Source organism: Idiotropiscis lumnitzeri, unplaced genomic scaffold, assembly GCF_059441095.1.
Source record: "Idiotropiscis lumnitzeri isolate Australia: NSW breed Sydney's pygmy pipehorse unplaced genomic scaffold, RoL_Ilum_1.0 HiC_scaffold_179, whole genome shotgun sequence".
Classification (NCBI taxonomy): domain Eukaryota; kingdom Metazoa; phylum Chordata; class Actinopteri; order Syngnathiformes; family Syngnathidae; genus Idiotropiscis; species Idiotropiscis lumnitzeri.
The window spans coordinates 179377-187617 of NW_028283717.1; the positions used below are offsets into that span (position 1 = coordinate 179377).

Sequence of the window (8241 nt, forward strand, 5' to 3'; positions counted from 1 at the left end):
TCCTCGTTCGGGGGGATCTGGTGAGGACTCTCAGCTGCTTTGGCTATTGTCCGAAGGCAGGCGATGCAGGCCGCAAGGCACGCGCACCCTCTTTAGACGCCTGTTTGTTGTGACGATGACGAAGCGTCATCCTCTCAACCAAAGCGTCTCCATCGCCTTGATGCTTTTAGGAAGCTTTTTTTTACAAAAACGCATTCCTCGATCGTCATTTGCTTGGAGGATTTCATTGCTAACGCTACTAATGCGACTGCTGCTAGTGCTGCCGATGCTGCTGCTACCCACGCTGCTCTCCACACTTATAAGTCTACCCCAGGATCCCGCCCCCCATTTGTACCTCTGGCGCAGATTCAAGGCGGATCTTTTGCACCTCTGCCCCCTGCTGGGTGATTTTTACATGATTCACAATGCGGACAAGGCTGATTCTCAGTCAGAGGTTGCATCAGACCCTTATGTACACTATGACGTAAAAAAGACAGGAAACGTACTTATACGTCTTTGGTAGAGGGCGCCATTGCATTAAAAGACGTCTTTGTACGTCTAAGGGAGTAAATGAGTTGAACAAAGTACAGGGTCCTTCACCTGACTACAGATGATCTTCTGGGGACTTTATTTGGTTTTAATCACTTTTGGGGTCTGTATCTATGCACACTCCCTGGTTTTGCTACCTTCCCGGGTACCACATACACACTGCTTAGTTTCTCTGCCTTCGTGGGTACCACATACATATTGCTTGGTTTCTCTGCCTTCCTGGGTACGACATACACACTGCCTGGTTTTGCTACCTTCCTGGGTACCAGTCACACAAACGTCAGACGACTCAGCACATACCGACTGTCTCAGCACTACACACTTTCACTCCAAGGCAGTGCTGTGAACCAACTTACTGACAAGAGGTAGTATTTAGAATTTTAAAAAGTGCTTGAAAGGTTTTGTTCATGTAAAACCAACAGATTATGACATTATTATTATTATTTAAATCAGTATTAAACAGCATCAGCATAGGTTAAAGATATTATACAGACTATATACGATAAAAAAATACTAAACCACCCTTGCTTTTCCGTCATTTCTTGTATAAGTTAACACACAGATGTATAACATTTGTTTATACAAATATAACGATTAAAAAGTAGCTGATTAGAGTTTTAATTTTGTATTCATTAATCTGTAATAAAAATGGACATATTTTGGTTAATAAAATTAACAAGAAATAAAAGTAAAGGGTGTTCTAATACTTTTTTCAAGATTGTCCTAACATACATTTAATGTTTACAGTATATGTCTTCGGAAGAAGCGCAGCATTAGATTTTTTTTTTTGTTCTCTCTCTTTGACTTCTGAATTTGAATTTCTGTCACAGATGTGCTTGAATTCTATTTTGGATGATTTGTGTTAAACTGCACAAATATTTGAAGAGCCATAGAATTCAAGAATCACACCAGTGCTGCTACTCCTCCGAACGGGTGAACGCCCTTGATTAACAACCTGCGTTGAGGTGGCTTTTGAGATTCGTGGTGTGGGAGAAAAATCTCTGAAGGCATTCTTAGACTTCAAGAGAGGGTCCACAATTTTCAAAGATTCACTTCCGTCTGAATCAGAGGCCTCACTTGTATCCGGAATATATTCATCTCCACTGTCATCTGAGTTGGAGTAATAATGCTTATCCATTCCAAAGTCAGCCTGTTTTTTTAATCTAAAAAACAACAACAACGAAATATAAAGGATAGAAGGCAGGAGACCAATAAAATATATGCAATTTGCTTGTAAGATTCCCTGAAATCTATATGGGTTGTTTACCTGTATACTTTTGGTCCTCCTGAGCCTTGGGATAGTAATATGGTCTGGGTCTGAGGCGCAAAGTTCAGGGGCAGGATTTGACAATGATTCGTCAGAATCTGTGTCGTTATTCCAAGGAAGATTCAGCCCATATTTTTTGTCCAAGGGAGGAGACTGGGTTGCATCAGAGTCCAAGAGAAAATTGAGAACCCATTAAATACTTAATCCCCAGAGGAATCTGCACAGAAAAAGGTCTTAATTCTATTTGAAAAAAAAAAAAAAACTAAAATATTGATGAATGATATGACAAAATAATGTAATAACAAAATTAATTGACCGTAACAAAAAGCTCCCGGGAGGAAAACTACATTAAATGTTTTTTTAACAGGGCAGTGAAAATATTGGAAAATAAAAACGATAATAAATAAAATAATATAAAAAAAGAATTCAATGTGTATCGATGGACCCATATGAAATACTTATATCGCTATGTACTTATCAGCCATATCGCCCAGCCCAATATGTAACTGCAACTTCAAAACCTCGGGCCATAACAGGATTGTAACATGGGATGCATATCTTCATTCCTAAATTTGTAGATCCCGAGGAGGCTGCTCAATGGTCCTGGTAATCTAAACCTCAACCAATTCGGTCACAGCCAATGTTCTCCATCCTTGTTAAGAAGTTTTGAAATGATTTAATAGATATACTATTGCAAACTATACCAGAATTTTAGACATTTTAAACTTTTGATCACAATTTTACCTATTTTCTAAAAATCTGAAGAATCCACATGCCAAATCACCTGCTGTAGACACATAGGTTCTGTTCTGACAGATAATTCAGTTACAGGTTGTGTACTTAAAGCCAATAAGAGGGCAATGCAGCAGTCGACAACCTGACGAAAGCTTAAGTCTCCCAATGAGAGAACTGTAGTGGCTGGTAGGTTCTTAGATTGTAACATAGTAAAGACATATACTAGGCATAACTGTATATCATATGATGATGAGGGAAAATATTATTAGCTACGATTTATGTCCAGATATATTAGAAAACTTGTCCAACCAGCACAGGTCTATCTAACTGTAATTTTAACATCTCAAGACACGACAGGATGACCACATGATACGCATACCTCCTTTTCAGAGTCTGTCAAAACTTGAGAAGGCTGCTTCGATGTTCTGGTGGCATCAACCTCAGCCGATTCAGTCATTGTCGGTTGTCCTCCATCCTAATGAACAAGTTGAATATTAATTTAATGAATTAAAAAAAGAAAATGGATCAGAATTTTACACATTTTAGGCTTTGGCCACCCAAAACAAAAACTAACAAGTTCACGAATGAAACAAAACCAATTACTTTAGCGCATGACAATTAATCTTCAGTAGAGATATGTTGTGACTGATATTTCAGTCACAGGTTGTCTTTTGAACGCCACCAGGGGCGCAATGGAGCACAGGACAGCCAAAAGTCTTCTTGTCGGACACCTGTAGTGGCTGGTAGGTTCTAAGATTATAACATAGTAAAGGCACATACAACTCCTAACTGTATTTCATATGATAATGAAGGAAAAGATGATTAGCTATGATTTATGTCAACAATAAAAATGGCTCTACGGGGTCCCCACAAACACAAACCTGACAGTTGGGTGTCAGATGGCCAACATACCTGACACGCAATTCAACTCAACTGGACCCCACAACACAAGAAAAAGCTGAGTGAGCCTCAAACCAGACATACACATTCACTGACAAATATCCTGTGACACCAGATATATTAGAAGTCTTGTCTAATCAGCACACGTCTATCTAACTGCAATTTTAACATCTCGAGACACGACAGGATGAGTACACGATACGCATACCTCCATTTCTGAGTCTGTAAAGCCTGGAGGAGGCTGCTTCGATGTTTTAGTAGCATCATAAATTTATTGAATTAATTATATTTGAGGTTGGATTAGATTTTTACACATTTTAAGCCTTAGCCACCCAAAACAAAACATAAGATCATGAATGAAATAAAACTAATTAATTTCGCCCATGCCAATTAATCTTCTGTAGACGCGTGTTGTGACCAGTGTTGTTTTTGGCAGGCATTTTAGATTTTGTCCAAGTCATTTGGACAAAGTGCTGATTTGTTTACATCACATTTAGTCATCCCAATTCGTTATAGTTTTAGTCCAGTTTTAGTCAACGAAAACTAAAAAAAGGGTTTTAGTCCAGTTTTAATCGACGGAAACGCAAAAAAAGTTTTACCCTAGTTTTCGTCAATTTATTCACAAAGGTTTTAGTCCAAGCGGCACGGTGGCCCAACTGGTTAGCAGGATGGCCTCACAATATTGAGGTCGTAGGTACGATTCTGGCTCCGGCCTTCCTGCATGGGTTTCCTCTGGGTAATTCGGTTTCCTCCCATATTCTTAAAACATGCATGGCAAGTTGCTTGGACACTCTAATTGCCCCTAGGCATGAGTGTGAGCGTGGATGGTTGTTCGTCTATGTATGCCCTGCGATTGGCTGGACACCAATTCAAGGGTGTACCTCGCCTACTGCCGAAGACAGCTGGGATCGGCTCCAACACCCCCCGCGACCCTAGTGAGGAGAAGCGGTACAGATAACGGATGGATGGATGGATGGGTTTAAGTCCATTTGAGTTAAAACAAGGCATTCAAGGTTTCCACCCAATAACAAAGACTTTTGGATGGACTACAAAGGATTCTTCATTACAAACAGAAAAAAGTGGCAACAGTGGAATCAATGCTCACTGCTCCAAAATAAGCAGAGAAGCAAAACATTTTGTTGGGCAACTGTTGTGGCTTTATTTCACTAAAAGCAACATAAAATAATTTATGAACCACATGCTAACAATTTTGTCTCGTCAACGAAAAAAATTCATGTACATCACGTCATGTTTTCGTCATAAAAGAACCTCGTTTAGCTTGTCATCGTCATTAAAAAAGGGGCGTTAACGAAGTATTTTCGTCATAGTCATCAGTGACGAAAACAACACTGGTTGTGACTGATATTTCAGTCCCAGGTTGTCTCCTGAACACCACCAATTGGGCAAGGGGGCGCAGGAAAGCCTGGGGTCTTCTATTTTTACAGTATAGAAAGGCTAAATATCAAATTGAAACAGTGTTTTATATCATGAATATACAGGGTTGGTGCTGGTTCTGGTAGGGAAACCACAACATAAAGATGTCCTTAATTAGTCCCACAATGGGGATATTTGCAATATGGCATATGATGGCCTAACAGGGCCACCGCCCAGAAAAGAGTAACGCAGAACTTTGTAATACTGTCACTCCCTGACCAGTTCGTTGTTCCTGAAGAGCCAAACTTTGACTCAGACCCACAAATTTGAATTACAGATAGTGGACAATGGAGAACTCCCCCAGTCAGTCAGCATGTTCAACTTCCATAGAAACCTCAACATACATTTATTAGATTGCCAAACTAATTGGAAACTACATCACCAGAACACCACAAGTGGGCTCTGTTATTGTACTTAAAGATGCATCTTACAAACCTGTGTTCTCCAAGGCCAGCTGGTCCATAGTCTTAAGTTATTTCTTCGCCAACATCAATGTCTCGGAGCGCAAACAGACAGAGGTGTGGTCTGTCCTCTGTTGTCTTCTTCTTCATTTTACAGTTGGGGTGCATGTGGTCATCATTAACCAGTCTTCCCAGACTGCCATCTTCTTGAGCGGCATCAACACTTAAAATAGATTTAAAAAAAAAAAAAAACAATTATTCAATCAATGTCAGAAATTAATCTTTGAGACAATCTTGTGTACACAAAACATAAAAATAGGAAATCCACAATTTTTAAATCTTCTAAATCAAATCATACAAGAAATTTCTATTGGAATCAGACCCTATTAACAGCTTGTCTTTGAGACTTCATGGTCTATATTTTCATTTGTACAGATTCAACGCATGAATAAAAGTAATTACCGTATTTTCGCAGTCATAAGCAAACAAAGCGCCCTGTCAGTCGATGCGTCCATTAAATGGACAAAGTACCACTCACGTCCATCAGCCCTTGTCATCAACGAGCTGTTGGAAGTGCATGTTAGCACACCCTGCTGGGCAAAGAGTGAGTTGTCCATGCTTACAATCGACCGTGACAAATACACCATCTGACTATAATGTTTGGGTGATGGTGTTGGAAAAAGCTGGACAAAGGGCAGCTGTCCACAATGTTTTAGTCTGTCTTATCATTTATGTTATTGCAAGCAAGAAACGTCCCAGGTTTAGACAACAGACAAAAAGTCCAAAGCATAACAGCACATCTCTTTAAACAGCCATGCAAATCTCTCTAAACAGCTATGGGATTGTGGGTCTCTGCTCCCAGAATGCATTGCTTGAATTAGCTAAGGCTGAGTGGCTTTTGTATTATTTTCATTTTTTTTGGGTATATTGATGGCATGAGAGATACATGTTTGTGTTAATCTTATTTCTATGTTTCATTGTTTGCTTGTATGATGAGTTTTTTATTTTTTTTTGAAACCGTGACTCTAAGGAGTGTGGTGAGCAGCCAAGTCCCTCCCCTGACGTTGCTTTGTAGGCTATTGCCAATGCACCTAATATTGGCCTGAGCCATTGTCAGCTATTGTCAATAGAGACTTGGCGTCTGCTGCAACAATGGGGTGATTGCTCATGTTATTGGGGCATAGTAGGCTGCTATCCGCTGTGTCAGTGTGGGCAGCTCTGCCAAGTTCATGCTATGCTAACAGCAGCTGTGCTATCGTCTTGTCAGGCGGTGCGTCCAGTATATGTTACAAAGACAGAAATAGCGGCCTCAACAGGTGTTGCGCCCTTTGACACGGCACGTCTTTTGGGTGCGAAAATACGGTATACATTTTTGCTTAGAGAATGATTTTTCCCCAAACACTTATGGGATGAGTATGTGTTTATTTTTTTAAATAAAAACAAAAATAAGATAACATCTCAATCTTTGCCTCACCTCCAAGTTTTTTCTTGCCGGCGGAAGTCAAACAAAAAGACAGTGCCTCTTCCATCCATCTTCCTGCGTTGAGATTTATCAGAATCTATCAATTTTCCTCTGTACTCCATAATAAAGAATAAAGTCGTCTTTCCTGAAAGGGGCCTTGGTAAATACTCCTCGACCTAGTTAACAGGGAAATCAAGATAGCTTCGTCATATTTTTAAGCACACAAATAAGGAGTCATCATATTCATTTGGGCCACTATACTAATGTAGGGTGGTTTGAAACATTGCTTCTTGTGAGGGATAGAGCAGAGCCCTTCTTTATGATTTTAAAGGAACAGACCAGCCAAAATTCATTTTCCAGCATTGCATTAGCCAGTATGTATTAGGACTGAAAGTACAAATGTCAATGGCACCTGGTTACGTAAAAAAAAAACTTTAAGATTATTTAGTTTCATAACAATGACATACACTGTATACACAGTCATATTGGATCGCGTCACGTGATCTCTGTGACGTATAACGTGCTTTACACTAGACTATCAATATCGGACTTGTTCACTGGTCTATTGTGGTATAAAAATGCCGGAGGGCGTCATCAAGTACAGCCTTAATTTAGATAGAACTCCTACCATCAGGTTTCACGCTCACTGAAATAACTTGAAACTGACAAAAGAAAAGGTCAAGACACTCTTAATGTAAAATAACCACTTAAAAAACGATGTCAGCTTGGTTATCAGAAAACAATAATATATCTTAGCAAAAGCGTTAACATCATACCTTTAAATGAGTTTATATACTTCGCTTCTAACTCTGCAGTCTTGTCCAGACCCTTGACTGCATGTTCAATAGTATCCTGCTTTGGGGACTTCCTGCATCTCAGGGAAGGCATTGTTTATTCTATAAAGAAAAAAGACAGTTTTGTGTTGAGAATTATTAATACTATAGGCTAAATGGAGTTTTAACAATATCAGTGTAAGAAAAATAAATTATAAATTAAAAAAATATCAATCCCTCCATCCCAATTAATGATTTCAACCATAATAGTTTATATTGAAGTTTAAACAACAGACAGACAGATTTATGCAGTGTGACTACAAAAATCTTACCAAAATTGCATTCACAGTAACCTTTGCTTTAAGAATCATGTAATTAACCAGTGAACATCGTGTCTTACACAAAAATTAATGACAGAAATTATCATGGTACTTGCATTCTGTTGTTCTATAACAAAAGTGCAAGCTGTTAGCTCCGCAAAGCTAACGCAACAAGCTAGCGTCCCTCGTGCTCACATTCAATGCAAACCTGACCACCGGATGAAAATACGCGTCGGTTTAGTTCTTTAAATGAGTAAAAGCACCATGACGTTTTATAATTATTCAATGCTTAACTGGAGCTCGTCAATTATGTCGATGTAGGAGCACATGTTTGCTAGGCCAGTGTTGTAGGCCCACATCCATGGTGCTACTTTGTATAGTGTTTTCCACACAACTATCTCTAACCATGAACAAATGCACT

At 39.2% G+C, this 8241-nt stretch overlaps 1 long non-coding RNA gene across 1 annotated transcript; it reads right to left on the bottom strand.

Moving 5' to 3' along the window:
• Positions 1–2957: 2957 nt before the first annotated feature.
• Positions 2958–6837, bottom strand: LOC148314955 (uncharacterized). The gene is made up of 3 exons (XR_015841387.1): positions 6740–6837; positions 5300–5488; positions 2958–3005 (listed from the first exon to the last, which is right to left on the bottom strand). It is a non-coding gene; the product is annotated as an uncharacterized LOC148314955 (long non-coding RNA).
• Positions 6838–8241: the final 1404 nt, after the last annotated feature.